This window comes from Lissotriton vulgaris, chromosome 3_1 (assembly GCF_964263255.1).
Source record: "Lissotriton vulgaris chromosome 3_1, aLisVul1.2, whole genome shotgun sequence".
NCBI classification, from domain to species: domain Eukaryota; kingdom Metazoa; phylum Chordata; class Amphibia; order Caudata; family Salamandridae; genus Lissotriton; species Lissotriton vulgaris.
Genome location: NC_141689.1, coordinates 1,511,476,895 through 1,511,492,403, shown reverse-complemented (window position 1 = coordinate 1,511,492,403; position 15,509 = coordinate 1,511,476,895). Strand labels below are relative to the sequence as shown.

At 47.4% G+C, this 15,509-nt stretch overlaps 1 long non-coding RNA gene across 1 annotated transcript; it reads right to left on the bottom strand.

The window, feature by feature from the left end:
• Positions 1–8,594: 8,594 nt before the first annotated feature.
• On the bottom strand, positions 8,595–14,725 carry LOC147728090 (uncharacterized). Its single transcript, XR_015309534.1, has 3 exons — positions 13,607–14,725; positions 13,013–13,560; positions 8,595–8,685 (listed from the first exon to the last, which is right to left on the bottom strand). It is a non-coding gene; the product is annotated as an uncharacterized LOC147728090 (long non-coding RNA).
• Positions 14,726–15,509: the final 784 nt, after the last annotated feature.

Genomic DNA, 15,509 nt, shown 5'->3' with positions numbered 1-15,509 from the left:
GCATACAAAATTATTGGCGCCAAATACTGCGTACTGTATCCCAGGTGCTAGAGGTCTCGGTTCTCCCGGAGCCAAGGCGGTGTCTCCTCAACATATGGGAACCGACGGATCTGTCCCGGCATGGTCGACTCTGGGTAACACTGGGAATGATGGTAGCGAAGAGGGACATTGCGCAGCGTTGGGGGGGCAGCAGACCTTCCAACAACGTCACAGTGGTGCATGAATATGGACAGAACAATGGTAACTGAAAGGGCGGTGTACTTGAGTCGGGCTTGTCCAGGCAAGTGGAATAAGGTGTGGTCCCCATGGAACGTGTACCGAGGCGACATTTGCCAGAAGACGATCCGCTAGACTCAGATGATGAGGGAGGGATGGAGTGAGGGGGAGCGGTTGAGGTAGAGGGACCTTCGAGGGGGAAGCGGGGGGGTGGTCGTTTTTACACATTCCACATTGGTTCCTAGATAATACACGGCACCTTATCCTGTCCTGGGGATCTTCCTATAGCTATCCTGTAATGTTATTTATCAATGATCGCACTGTGATTTCCTGCTGTTCTTTTGTTTCCTTTGTTATTTTTCTTCAAAAAATGGAAAACGAAAACCTCATTTACTTTGTATGAAAAGTGTGCTAGTGACCTTCGTTTATTTCTGTGGCGAGCCTTTCATTACAGTGGCTTCTTTACCACATGGACTTTAATTCCACAAGGCTGTCATTGCTATCTCTTTCCACTTAGCGGCCGGCCCCTTGGGGTTGTAGGCGACGTGCTGTGTAACTGTGAGAAGGTACAATTAAGGTTTTCAAAAAAAAAAAAGAGGACTGTTACAGTATTATTATTCTAACTCAGACAGGATATTTTCTGAACTTCCTATACGTGGAAATCTGAATCCTGTACATACTAAAAGTGATGTAACACGTTATATGGGAGAATATTTTCTAACCATAGGTACAATAGATTTAGGTGAAGCACATAGAGATAACTTAACATGTTCATTACATGAACAAGAGAAACTGTTTCTAAATATGGCAGAGAAAAGAAGAGAAAGTTTCCAAAGAAAAGCAAATGATAAAAGACAGAAAACTCCTAAGTGGGCAGAAAACATTGGAAGCACCTCAAATGGTAGAGCTAATCCTGCTTTGTTGCTGGATTTCGACAAGAAAGGGAAACTTTGTCTTCACAGAGAAAAGACTAGTTATTATAATAACATATTTATTGGTTCCAGTGAATGCGAACACAATTACAAGGTAATTGTTGGTTGGGGTTTCAAAAGTGGGTCAGAACCTGTGTTTCCCGGAATTTATTACATATGTGGAAACAAGGCTTATTTCAAATTGTCGGATCACTGGTATGGAAGCTGTTATTTTGAAATGAATTAGTGCGTAGTAAAAGAGAAAGTTTAGGAGAAATATTAGGTGATATATTTAGTGCATTGGTACCTGCAGTGGGAGTAACTCTGAATACACACAGAATTTGCAAATTGTCTAAAGTGGTAGATCGGTTATCAACTGACACTGCTGCAGGTTTTCTGATGATCAATACCGAAATGGTTGCGATCAGATCTATGGTTTTACAGAACAGACTTGCTCTTGACACTCTATTGGCAAAAGAGGGCGGAGTCTGTAGAATGTTGAAAGCGCAACATTGTTGCACTTACATTCCTGACAAAAGTGTTGAAATTAAGAAATATGTGAGAAACATAACAAATTTGGAAAAAGACCTCAAACCACTGGAGGTTGACAGTGCCTGGAAGAGACTAACTGATGGTCTCTCCTCCGTAGGTAATTGGTTTTCTAACCTAGGTAAAAGTCTTGTGAGTAAAATACTGATGCCAATAGCAGGAGTATGTTTAATTGTGCTAATCATAATAATTTGTTGCAAATGTCGAAAACACAAAAAGAAGTATGCTGTGAATAAGAGAGGAATGAAACGGAATGTTGATGAACTCGAATTAGAAGAACTGAATAATCAGATTTACAAAAGAGCAAAGAATTTCCATCCTAATAGGGAAAATGGAAAAAGACTAAATAGAAAGTTTGAAGAAATTGAATTGGGTGAAATGTGAAAAGTTGGCATCTAGTTCTATTAATAGTGATGATAGTAAATATCATCAGAGAGGGGATTGATGGAGCAAGTATTCGCACGTTACGCGACTTGCTTGTATTCAAGAACCTCAAATAAACTTAATTTTGTAATCAATCTGTTTGTCTTACTAATATTGCACATTTTACACTACAAGGGGTGTCCCAGTGAAGCTTGCCTATGTGTTTACTAAACATTAATACGCTTGCCTCTAAAATGGCCGCTGCTTTGTGGGAATTTAGACTGCGCATGCGTCGGTCATAACCACGTGATGTGACGCACTCGCAGTTCTGGTGGGAATTTGTTGCTCATGCACAATGCACTTAAAGATGGCTGCTTTGTTTTCTCATATGCTCCGAGCTTGCATTGCCGCTTTTACAAAGCTGTCTGTTCTGCTTAACTCCTAATGCTATAGTTGGGCGCTAGAGGGCGCACTTGCAGCATGGCCGCACTGCTGTGAGGCTCCTGCAGCCTGGAGACCTGATCCGGTCATTTATCCTTCTTTATCGTCACCCCGTTCCTTTTTGGCCCCGGATCCTAGGAGATGTGGGCAAGACACTCACTCGGTCCGAGTTTCATGTGCGTTGGTGCTTCCTGGCCGGAGTTGTGCGGGACTGAAACTATCCCCGGGAGACGCTCTGGAGGTGGATGGTCCTGCTGTCCGGCTCTCGTTCCTACGTGAGCCCGAGGTGTGCCACGTGGTGTGCAGGCCGAGGAGCACGTCCCTCGGAGTGGATTCCTGGTTTGCTGCTCCGCTGCGGGACCCACCGCTGGACGCTGCCCTTGGCGCTTCGATCCTGCCCAGGTACCGTTGGGGCTGTGAGGCGGAGAGTGGGGTGCTCCTGGACTGAGGGGAGACTTTGCTCCCTCTGGACTGACGGCCATGATTGGAGACGGCTGGCACAAGGACGGGCGAGGCGGGGTTCCTCCACCTGCTCGTGCCCCCGTCTGCCTGCGAGCATTCCCTGCCTGGGTTCCCTGCTGCTGGAGGTGAGCTGTGCTGTAGGCGCCCTCCGTGCGCGTTGCTGCCTTACTGCCTGGGTGTCTCTTGGCGCCATTGGTGACACCGGACCATTGCACATGTGGAGACGGCCTTCGGCCATCGGCGGTGGGCGGTCTATTGTGCGTGTCATGTTGCTGGCGGTGATCTGGGTTTGTGCAGCGAGGATCTAGGTGCGCTGTGCCGTTACGCTGTACCCATCATTAACATCTACATTAATCATCCCTGTTGCCGCCTGCCTGCCCCACTGTACACGCTGTTTTGGGACTGGGCGCCACTGTTGAGGGCACTGCTGTGACCTGCAATTTGCTTATGGCACGGACTGGGGAGAGGGTTTGCTGTGCCGCCTGTCTGCCTATGGAGCTCTGTGGCTGGTGATACCGCACTATGCGTTAAGTAGTGCGGGCGTGACGGTACCCCACTGATACTTGGGCTGTGCCCGTTCGTGGTGGCCCTGGAATGTGCTGCGGCCTATAGGACACGAAGTTTTTATTGGAGAAGTGTGGCTCAGGGGTTAGAGGCGGCAGACCCGGAAGCTGAGATCGGCCCTGGACCAGGGTTCAATTCCCCGCCCCGACGGGGGTTGGGCTCAATAATTCCACGGACTCGATAATTCTCACTCCGGTGCCTACTCGACTCACAGGTTCACACTCTGCGACTCTGAGCTTGCTTAATCTCCACAATGGCCCCTCGCGGTGGGATGCCTGGCTTTCACCTTGTGGATACCCTGCCGGGGTATGTCACAGGGGAATACCAGGACGGGTTCCCTAAGCAAGCGCATAGATGCCTGCGATGTGGGCGATTTGCGCTATATAAATACATGTACATTTACATTTACATTTACGTCTGAGCGGTGGTAGGGCCTGGGAGCTGTGGCCTACTCTGAGACATCTAGGTATTGTGTCACACTGGCTGAGGTACTGCAGACTCGACTTGTGGATAGCGTTGCGGGGCGATTGGAGCTTGCTTCGCCTTTCCTTATTGCCCCCAGTGAGTGCTGAGTCGGACTGTGGACGCTGTGCCATGGGCAAGCCGGACAATAAACAACCCAATTGTCCTTTGAGTCAATGGCGGCCAGGAGGGGTACACGCCTTGCACAAGATTCTGGAAGCTCTAAGTCCCCCCCGCCTGTCACAGACGCTGCCCCGCCACCTGCTACTTCAGACTTCCAACAAATGATGCAGGAAATGAGGCAGGGGTTTGCCACCATCGTTGACAAAGTGGATAAACTGTCTTCGCGGATGGACGCGGTGGTGCAGAAGCTGGATGTGCATGAGGAACGCATAACTGCGGCGGAGCAGCGAATTTCGGACCATGATGATACTGCCGCTACCCACACAACACAGCTGGCAAGAATGGACAATATCCTGCGGGTGATAGCTGCTAAGAATGAGGAGTTGGAGGCCAGAAGTCGGCGCAACAATATACGCGTGGTGGGCGTACCGGAGACGACAAATGTGGGGAAAATGGAGTCGTATGTGGAGAAAATCCTACTGGGTGCGATTGGTGCGGAGGCGTTTTCTTCCCAGTTTATTGTGGAGCGGGCGCACCGGTCCCTCGGGCCGAGGCCGGCCACGGGTACCCCACCGCGCCCTATCATTGCGCGCCTCCTGAACTATCGGGACCGAGACGCGGCCCTTCGGGCAGCCCGCACTACCCGTACACTCTCCTATGACGGGGTCAACTTCACCATATACCCTGACTTCACGCCGATGGTACAGGAGCAGCGGCGTAAATTTCTTGCTGTCAAGAAGAAACTTAGAGAGTTACAGGTGGACTATGCTCTGTTATACCCCGCGAAGCTGAGAGTGACACATCAGGCGAAACAGCATTTCTTTACCAATCCGCATGCGGAGGATTTCTTGAAGCGCCTCAGACGGGAACGTGCTGCGGACCAGCGACGTGATGAAGGCGGACAGGAGGACTCACATTCGGCGGATGAGGCGGTTTGATCCTACTCACTGCATAGCTGTTCGCTGTGCTTTGTATTCTTTGGACTGGTACTGCGATGGCCGACTCGACTGCCTATTTGTTTCTACGCTTGGTACTATTGGAAACTTCATGTGTGGAATAGCGGACTCAGACGACTGTTTGCTGCTGAGGGCTATTGGAGGAACGTTGGTTGACGAGGGTACTATTCTCCAGGCACCCACCCCCCTCTGCGCCTGGGCCATACACACTGTCTATGAGGGGGCTCATAGCGTGGTGTGGGGGGGTGGTTCTGTGCACCTCTAGACTACGCCCCGGAGGGTGTACCCCACTCTTGTGGATCTTACTAATGCTGATGTTTTGTTGGGTGGGTGGGGGGATGGGCGGGGGGGTGGGTTAGCGGTCCTGGCAGGTTGGGGTTGGTCAGGTGGGAGGGGGGTGGATGCACTGCCACTGCGGTGCGATTGCTATTGGGGTCTGTGGGTTGGAGTACTGATGTTTGTGGTTATGCTTTTCTTGTGCATCACGTTCTAGGCCAAAGTCTTGCTTCTATTGGGTCCACACAGGGTCCTGCCTATGTGGAACTCACTCCCCGCTTACCTTCGCCTCACCCAGAATCACCTAGCGTTCAGAAAGCAGCTTAAAACGTGGATATTTGACAAATAATCCTCCTCCCCTCCCTAAGCGCCTTGAAACCCTCTGGGTATGTAGTGCGCTATATAAATTTTATGACTTGACTTGACTTAACTTGGGAGTACCTTGGGGTGGTGCCGTACCTTCTGATCACTATTGGCATCGACATGTGGGGAGGGGAGGACAATGTAAATGCCGCATTGGTGGGGACGATGCCTTTGGACTTTTGACGCTGCATTTTGAATTTGCGTTGGAAATGGGATTGCTTGCACGATTGTTTCATGTTAATCATTGGTTGGGTTTAAGCGGGGGGTGTCAGGTTCAGGGGATGGAGGAGGTCGGGGATGCATGTGGTGTGGATTTGGTACGGGGGGAGTGTATGCTGGTTCAGGATCGAGTTGCTCCTTGCCGGGGAGACAAGGGAATAGCGTGGATTTCTATGTTACAGTACCCATTGTGCATGAGTGATGCCAGAGGCCGCACTAGATAGGATATCGATTCTGACCTGGAATATACGTGGCCTCAATGATACCAGGAAATGTAGGAATGTGCTACAGTATTTGGACAGACACTCAATACAAATTGCTCTCCTTCAGGAAACACATTTGCGACAGACAGCAGATCCCGCATTTGGTAGGCAATGGGCCGCAGTTAGGAAATTTTCATCATACTCCTCATATGCACAGGGTGTTGTTGTGTTGATTAAAAAAACTCTTTCTTTTCGGGAGATGGGTCCGGGTGGACCCGGCTGGGAGGTATGTGATGCTGTGGGGGAGGCTTGGGTTGGATACTGTGCTGTTTGTGAACTGTTACGCGCCAATGTGGATATGCCTGACTTCTTTCTTACGCTTTGGGGTCACGTTTTGGCTGTGGAGGCCTCGCATATTGTGTGGGGTGGTGACTTTAACTTGGCGATGCGGGCTGTGGAGGATAGATCTGTTGGGAGTCACCAATATAATACTCAAGCAAGAGATGTGTTACAGGGCATTGTGGAGGAAGCGGGGTTGGTGGATAGTTGGAGATATGCTCATCCGGGAGGTAAAGAGGGCACACACTTCACCGCACATGCTCGCACTTGGGCTTGTTTGGACTATATTTTTCTATCCAGGGGACTTGTTGCAGGGATACATGAGGTAGAACATCTCTCCAGGACGTATTCAGATCATAGCCCGGTTAAGATTATGCTAACGATACCGGGGCTCCGTAGGCCGCGCCCCCCCTGGAGGCTGTTCCCTTCCGCCCTGTTGGATCCCATATTTAAGGCAGAGCTTAGAGAGGAAATTGAGGCGTTTTTCCCCAGGAATAGGGGGTCTGTGGATAGTGTGGAAATGATATGGGAGGCGTTTAAGGTAACGGTCCGTGGTGTCACAATGTCTAAGAGTAGTGGAGTGCTCAAGGCTATAGTTCGTACCATTTCAGGCTTAGAGGCTGACCTAAAGCAGCTAGAAAATAGAATGCTGACCAATGATGACCCGGAACTTAGACGTCAGTTTCGAGACAAATTATCAGAATATGAGGAAGAGGCAGCAAGGGAGGTCAAGCACAGAGGGAAATATTGGACTGCGAGGAAGTACTGCGAGGGTGAGAGACCAGGGAAGGTGCTCGCTGCGCTCACGAGACACCCCCGCTTTAGTACAGATGTTTTAGAATTGGTCCTGCAGGACGGTAGGCATTGTCGGAAGGCAACGGAGATTCAGGAGGCGTTTGTGCAGCACTGTACACAGTTATACACTACACAGCAAGCGGGTGAGCTTCGATATGGGGGATTCTTGGATGATCTTGCTTTATGCTGGCTGTGGGACGATCATAGGGCGTTTCTTGGCAGGCCCCTTGAGGTGGAGGAAATCAGGGACGCCATTATGTCCTTGAATAATGGAAAGGCAACGGGGTTGGATGGGCTCCCTGCCGAGTTTTACAAATGCTATGTGGATATTATGGCTCCAGTTCTCAGGGAGGTCTTTGAGGAGTCTCTGGAGGTGGGGATACTACCGGGGTCAATGAGGGAGGTGGCAATCACTTCTTTGCTTAAGCCTGGCAAGAGTCCCTCGGACGTGGACTCCTACCGGCCCCTGTCCCTGCTAAACTGCGATGTCAAAATATTGGCAAAGGTCCTGGCAGCACGTCTTACATTGCTTATGCCCGCCATTGTGCTACCGGATCAGTCCGGTTTTATACCGGGCCGCGCGACCTCGCATAATCTTCGAACTTTATTCTCTTTGATCCCAACAATAGCCCCAGATCTCCCTGTGGCCGCGATTTTTCTAGACGCCACGAAGGCGTTTGATTCGGTGGAGTGGAATTACCTTACAGACGTCTTATGTAGAATGGGCTTCCCCAGGATTTTTATCTCATGGGTGAAACTGTTATACACTCAGCCTGTGGCGAGGGTGATTGTAAATGGTGTCCTCTCCCCCCAACTCTCCATAACGAGGGGGACCAGACAGGGCTGTCCTCTCTCCCCCCTGTTATTTGCTATTGCCATAGAACCACTGGCCTGTAGAATTCGGCAATTGCATAAACATAGCGCGCGTTTAATTGTTATCAGCGCCAAATAGGGATATCGCTGTATGCCGATGATGTCACGCTATATGTGAGGGATCCGCATGCGAATCTCAACGCGCTTCTACGAGAGCTCGTTGCGTTCGGAGGTATATCTGGCATACATATTAATTGGCGAAAATCTCAATTTTTCCCTCTCACTGCAGCGGTTCACAGATTCCCGCTGGACTATCCCCTGGAGTGGTGTGACTCGGATATTCGGTATTTAGGCATAGTGGTATCCCTTGATAGGGAGGAAACGGTCAGACTTAATTATGGCGTCGCTATTACCAAACTAGCAGATAATGTTACCAGATGGATGTCCTTGCCTTTGTCTATGGCAGGTAGAGCGTCATTGGTAAAGATGGTGATATTGCCTCGCTTTTTATACCTATTTCAGAATATTCCCTATCACCCGGGCACGTATTTTTTTAAGCGCCTCCGTTCGGAACTACTCCGACTGTTCTGGGGAGGCAAACAACCGAGGTTGGCATGGTCTACTTTGATACTGTTAGTTTTTATCGAGAACCCTCATAGACTTCCTGGAATTATTGTAGCGGTATATCTTTTTTCCGCCCCATCAGGAGTCCTGGCATAGTCATTGGGTCAACGATTAACGTGCAGGATGCCTGCCTCACCCGAGGCTACTTCTGGTGTATGCAGAAGTGTCCAGAAATAAAAAAGAGGGGGAAATTTTTTTTTTTAAATAATGACTTAGTCAAAAATGAAAATTTTTATATCAAAAAAGGAACTAGTCACTACCATTAAGAACCATTGTGATATGTAGGTAGTTGAGTTATTGGGCTACCATATCAATTTGAAAGAGTGTCGACATGTTTCAGCTCACAGGGCCCACAGGGGTCGGGGGAGATTTCGTCAGGACAGTAACAAAAACAAACACACATAAAGAAAACACGCACACCTTCTGTGTGTGTTGCAATAGTAGCAAAATGGAATTTCCAAGCTGTGAAAGAAACCAACAAAAATCTTGTATCAGTTGGTATGCTTGTGAGGTTTGGCAGACAGATGCACATATTAAAGCATTATTTTATGCTAACACAGATTAACCATATTTGTGAAGTTAATCGGGAGAAAGGAGGGAGTGGGAGAAACAACGGTCTGGGGAGGGAGTGGTATGCAGCCATGCGGCTGCTCATTATCAAGGTCCTCAATGTCTTAAGGACGGAGGTCAGACATCAACCTTCATACGATATCTGATTTTAACATTTTTTGGGGATCGGATCTCTAGACCGTTACCATGTCTCAAGCAGATTCACATGGTAGCGGTTGTATTGCGTTGACCTTATTAGACATCAAATATTTGTGACTGTGCTTAAAAAATAGTGTTTAACCGGCATATCGGTTTTCCGTGGATACCCATGCATAACCCAGTGTATTACCTTATGCGTTCAATATTTAGGCATCAACGGGGACTGGGAGTCGCTTCTGGATTTTTACTAGGTGGGAGACAATAGAGCGTCTATGGTTAGTTGCAGGGGCGTTCTTACCTGATCTCTTTGGAAAAACAGGAAAACGCCATTCTTACCCATGCGGCGCGATTTTCGTGCCTTGTGCTGACTCTGCCCCCGGCTATGGGCGGGTCTTGGGTCTCTGGTCTTTTATACGGATCAAGGACACTGAAAAAGGACTCTTGTGTACACAGAAAATAGCACTGTAAGATGGTGGAAAGTCTAGCGGACTTCTCAGCTACACTCTACATTCGATCAGATAAAGTTAATAGAATTGGTGCCATGGAATGTGGTCGTTCATTCCCACTATGTCTGTCTTTAAACGATCCACCCATCTTTGTTCTTTGTTGAATAGAACTTGTTCTGCATTTTGGTCTTTGACTTCTAACATTTCCAGGACTGTCCATTTCAGGTCGTCACATGTATGGCCAGCCTCTACAAAGTGAGTGCACAATTTTGTTGTATTTTTCTTCAACCTAACATTGCTCCGGTGTTCTCCTATGCGGAGTTTGACTTTGCGGCAGGTCATGCCAATATATTGTTTTTGACATGGACACGTGATTAGATAAATCACGTGTGTTGAGTTGTGTTGAGTTGCAGTTTGTATGGCTTCTTTAGGGTATCTTCTTGGGGTAGACTGGTGTAGAGGGACTCCACATCCAGCCCTACCAGTAGCATGTTGTCTTGGAGGACCTTGTCTTCATGCAAGATTGGACATACAAAACCCCCCGTCACTTCATACTTGAATGCTGCAGATTGGCTTTACAAGAGAATTACTTTGAGTACAATGGCCAACTATTTCTACAATGCCATGGTACCTCCATGGGCAGTGCATTTGCGCCTTCGGTAGCGGGTCTCTATGTGAGCCGCTTAGAAGAAGAATGCATCCTTCACAACACCAATCCTTACGTTTCCAGTATTAAATACTGGAAACGTTATATCGATGACGTCCTACTCATATGGGATACACAATCTGATCTCACCACCTTCATGGAATGGTTAAATGGCAGAGACCCATGGCTGAAATTTACCTTCACATCACACAGGCAAACAATTGATTTCTTGGACCTCACCATTTTCTCCGAAAATGGAAGATTGGAGACCAAGACCTTTACAAAACCGACAGCCAAGAACTGCTTACTGTCATACTACAGTTACCACCCTCGTCCCCTACGAGACAATCTCCCATATAGTCAATTTCTGAGACACAAACGGAACTGTAGCAAAAAAGAAGATTATAAAAAACAAGCAGAAGAACTGAGCCAAAAGTTGAAGAAGAGAAACTATACACCGACAATAATATCCAAGTGCGAAAAACGGGCTAAACATCAGCCAAGAGATTGTCTCCTACAAAGTACGAGTAGAGAACCAGTCAAAGACCTTGTCACCTGTGTAACAACTTTCTGCCCTGCTACCTATGATGTCCAGAGACTCATAAAGAAGAACTGGCAGATATTAACCTCAGGAGCCCTGAATTGGCCGAAGCCTAGATTTGCGAATAGAAGAACAAAGAATATAAAAGATGATCTTGTCCATACAAGACCGAAGAAAATACCTCCAAAATCAACTATCAGAGATGTACATATGATGCCAGTCACCGGACATTATCCATGCGGTACGTGTGGAGTTTGCAAATTTACCTCCAGTACGAAGACCTTACAATTGAATGACAGCTTATTATGGACTCAAAGAAGCCATACAAACTGCAACTCAACACACGTGATTTATCTAATCACGTGTCCATGTCAAAAACAATATATTGGCATGACCTGCCGCAAAGTCAAACTCCGCATAGGAGAACACCGGAGCAATGTTAGGTTGAAGAAAAATACAACAAAATTGTGCACTCACTTTGTAGAGGCTGGCCATACATGTGACGACCTGAAATGGACAGTCCTGGAAATGTTAGAAGTCAAAGACCAAAATGCAGAACAAGTTCTATTCAACAAAGAACAAAGATGGGTGGATCGTTTAAAGACAGACATAGTGGGAATGAACGACCACATTCCATCGCACCAATTCTATTAACTTTATCTGATCGAAGGTAGAGTGTAGCTGAGAAGTCCGCTAGACTTTCCACCATCTTACAGTGCTATTTTCTGTGTACACAAGAGTCCTTTTTCAGTGTCCTTGATCCGTATAAAAGACCAGAGACCCAAGACCCGCCCATAGCCGGGGGCAGAGTCAGCACAAGGCACGAAAATCGCGCCGCATGGGTAAGAATGGCGTTTTCCTGTTTTTTCAAAGAGATCAGGTAAGAACGCCCCTGCAACTAACCATAGACGCTCTATTGTCTCCCACCTAGTAAAAATCCAGAAGCGACTCCCAGTCCCCGTTGATGCCTAAATATTGAACGCATAAGGTAATACACTGGGTTATGCATGGGTATCCACGGAGAACCGATATGCCGGTTAAACACTATTTTTTAAGCACAGTCACAAATATTTGATGTCTAATAAGGTCAACGCAATACAACCGCTACCATGTGAATCTGCCTGAGACATGGTAACGGTCTAGAGATCCGATCCCCAAAAAATGTTAAAATCAGATATCGTATGAAGGTTGATGTCTGACCTCCGTCCTTAAGACATTGAGGACCTTGATAATGAGCAGCCGCATGGCTGCATACCACTCCCTCCCCAGACCGTTGTTTCTCCCACTCCCTCCTTTCTCCCGATTAACTTCACAAATATGGTTAATCTGTGTTAGCATAAAATAATGCTTTAATATGTGCATCTGTCTGCCAAACCTCACAAGCATACCAACTGATACAAGATTTTTGTTGGTTTCTTTCACAGCTTGGAAATTCCATTTTGCTACTATTGCAACACCCACAGAAGGTGTGCGTGTTTTCTTTATGTGTGTTTGTTTTTGTTACTGTCCTGACGAAAGCTCCCCCGACCCCTGTGGGCCCTGTGAGCTGAAACATGTTGACACTCTTTCAAATTGATATGGTAGCCCAATAACTCAACTACCTACATATCACAATGGTTCTTAATGATAGTGACTAGTTCCTTTTTTGATATTAAAATTTTCATTTTTGACTAAGTCATTTTTTTTTTTTAATTTTCCCCCTCTTTTTTATTTCTGGACACTTCTGCATACACCAGAAGTAGCCTCGGGTGAGGCAGGCATCCTGCACGTTAATCGTTGACCCAATGACTATGCCAGGACTCCTGATGGGGCGGAAAAAAGATATACCGCTACGATAATTCCAGGAAGTCTATGAGGGTTCTCGATAAAAACGAATGGTTTTTTGCAGAAACTAGTGTCCATTCTCTTTTTGATTATCAGTAACTTGTATAGGGGAACCGAATGGACTCCTTATCCTCTTCCCTTCTTTTTGATATTAGCGTACTTTGATACTGCCCTACGATAAAGGAGGGTTTGACATCCCGGATTTTGAAGTTTATTATATGAGCGCCCAAGCGCAATATGCCTATAACTGGATGCGCCCCACGCCATTTATGCCTCAGATAGCTGCTGAGCAATGGGTTGCGCACCCCCTCCCGCTGGAGGGTATGGTGCTGGGGAAAGTTGGGGACGTGGATACACAGCCCACCACGGTGACTTGCACGGTGGACGCCTGGGCACGAATTGCGAAGGCATTAGATCTAACTTTCCTTTACTCACCGGCACTTCCTCTGGTCTATCATCCTGCAATGTCCTTGCTACAAGAACTAGGGTTTCAACGCATGTGTAAACGGCTTGGTATGCTTACATGTGGGGGTCTGTTCCGTGAGGGCAGTTTTCGTACCCGTGAACAATTTTTTTGGGATGCGGCACCCTCTCCGTCGGATGTGTTTTATTATATCCGCCTTAGACAGGGCCTGCGTAGGCTGCTGCCTGAGTTCCCGAAGGAGCCGGGAGTGGCTCTACCGTTACATGCGATGCTGGTGTCGGACGGACGTCATCTGGTCTCCAAGCTGTACGGCACTATTAGGAAACAGAAAGGGGCACCGACTAATTGGGCGCGGGGACATTGGAATCTTGAACTTGGAGTTGACATCCCTGATGAGAAATGGACTTACTGTTGTGGCGTGACTGCCAATATCTCTTCTAGCTGCCGTCTGAAGATCATTCACTATAAAATTATACAGCGTTGTTACTACACCCCGGCCAGAAAGTTCAGATTCCGCTTGGCAGAGGACGATAGATGTGTTCGGTGCCGGGCAGAGGGAGCTGATTTTCTACACTTGGCATGGGAGTGTGGAGCCATATATGAATACTGGGCACAGGTTCACGAGGCCCTGCAGGTCATGACTGAGAAGGCGGTGCAATTTGATCCCATAGTGATGCTGCTTGGGTACACTAAGGAGGTGCCGGCACCTTATCGTAGATTTACAGATGTGGCTCTACTATTGGCGAAACGGCGAGTGGCCTGTCGTTGGGGGAGAGGCAGGGCGCCGAAATTCAAGGAGTGGCTGGATGATGTCACATTTTGTCAGAATCAGTATAATATATATGCTGACATGATGCCAGTGAACTCTAGACCTAAAGATTTCTGGAGCCCACTACAGGTTTATTTACTGACCAGGGTTGTGCGAGATGCTGACTCAGAGAGTGAAGATCGAGTTGGAGTGGGTTAGGGGCGTACCACTTCCCAGACGTTATGCGTTACATTTTTACAATACATTCACCATTCTGGGGTATGCTGACCCAGTGCCTTGCTGGAAAGATGGTTGGCTAGGCTTGGTTGTCTAAATATCACAGAAACGAAGGTTGGTTGATGGATGGTGGGACGTGGGTGATAGGTGCTCTTAGTGAGCTGTACGATATGGGTGCGGGGGAAGCGCTAACTGTTCCGTTGTGATTCCTTGGCACTGTACTCTACGGGATTACTGTTCACGATTTTGAGACCCCTCACTGGACATTGTGTCTTTATTGTACGCTGCCCTCTGGCGCGATTTCAATCTGCTGTCATCATATGCACCGCATTCTGAACGAGACATGTACCACTGCTTATTGATATCTGATGCTGAAATGTACCTGTATATGTATATGCTTTACTCGTGTATCGGATCTGAATGTGCATCACTGCTTCTACCTGACTTCCTTCTTCTCTCCCAATAAAGGTTTAAAAAAAAAAAACTCCTAATGCTATAGTTATTATAAAGTAAGGGGTATAGTATAGCCAATCATGGTATACAGTGTATTTATTTTTTCTGTGTTTCTAAATTGTTTTTCGCTTGCTTTTCATGTATGGTATTCTTTGGGCCTGGGAGGCGCATGCTACTCCATCTTGAAGAGCCCGTCTGGTACTTGTCATGTGATGAAGGAAATGAACCTTGCAGCAGTGGAACCCAGCCAGCTGGCAGCTAAAGCCAAGATGCTCCTGGGATTCGACCTGTAACCCAGCAAGACGAAGCTGACTTGTACCTAATTTTGATACAATTGTATTAACTTATGTATACTCTATTGTTCACTGTAAATCATATGTCATGGGAAGCTAGAATTTAAGAGGTGGGTACAATAATGAATATTAAGCCTGAGAAAGTCTAAAATTTAGGTAGTGTGATGACTTAACCTCCTCCTTTGTCAAATCAGAACTTGGGGATCCTTTCAATTGCAAAATTGGTGGGTGGTACACTGACCCGAAAAACGGTATAACTAGCCTAGGTTTAGCTAGAGAAATTGTCCGACTTGTCCGAATAGCTGACCTGTCACTGACCCAACAAACTCTATAGGTGATTGATACAGAGAGCTGCGGAGCACTCTGTCCGGATTTTACACAGACTCAGTCATGGTTTGCGAAACCTTAAGTGCTGGCGAAGCACTTTGCTGGGAGATTCGAGAACCCAATCGGAGTTATTGGCAGATTCCTTGCAGAGAGGGAGTAGCGCAGGCGTTGCAACCGAAGCTG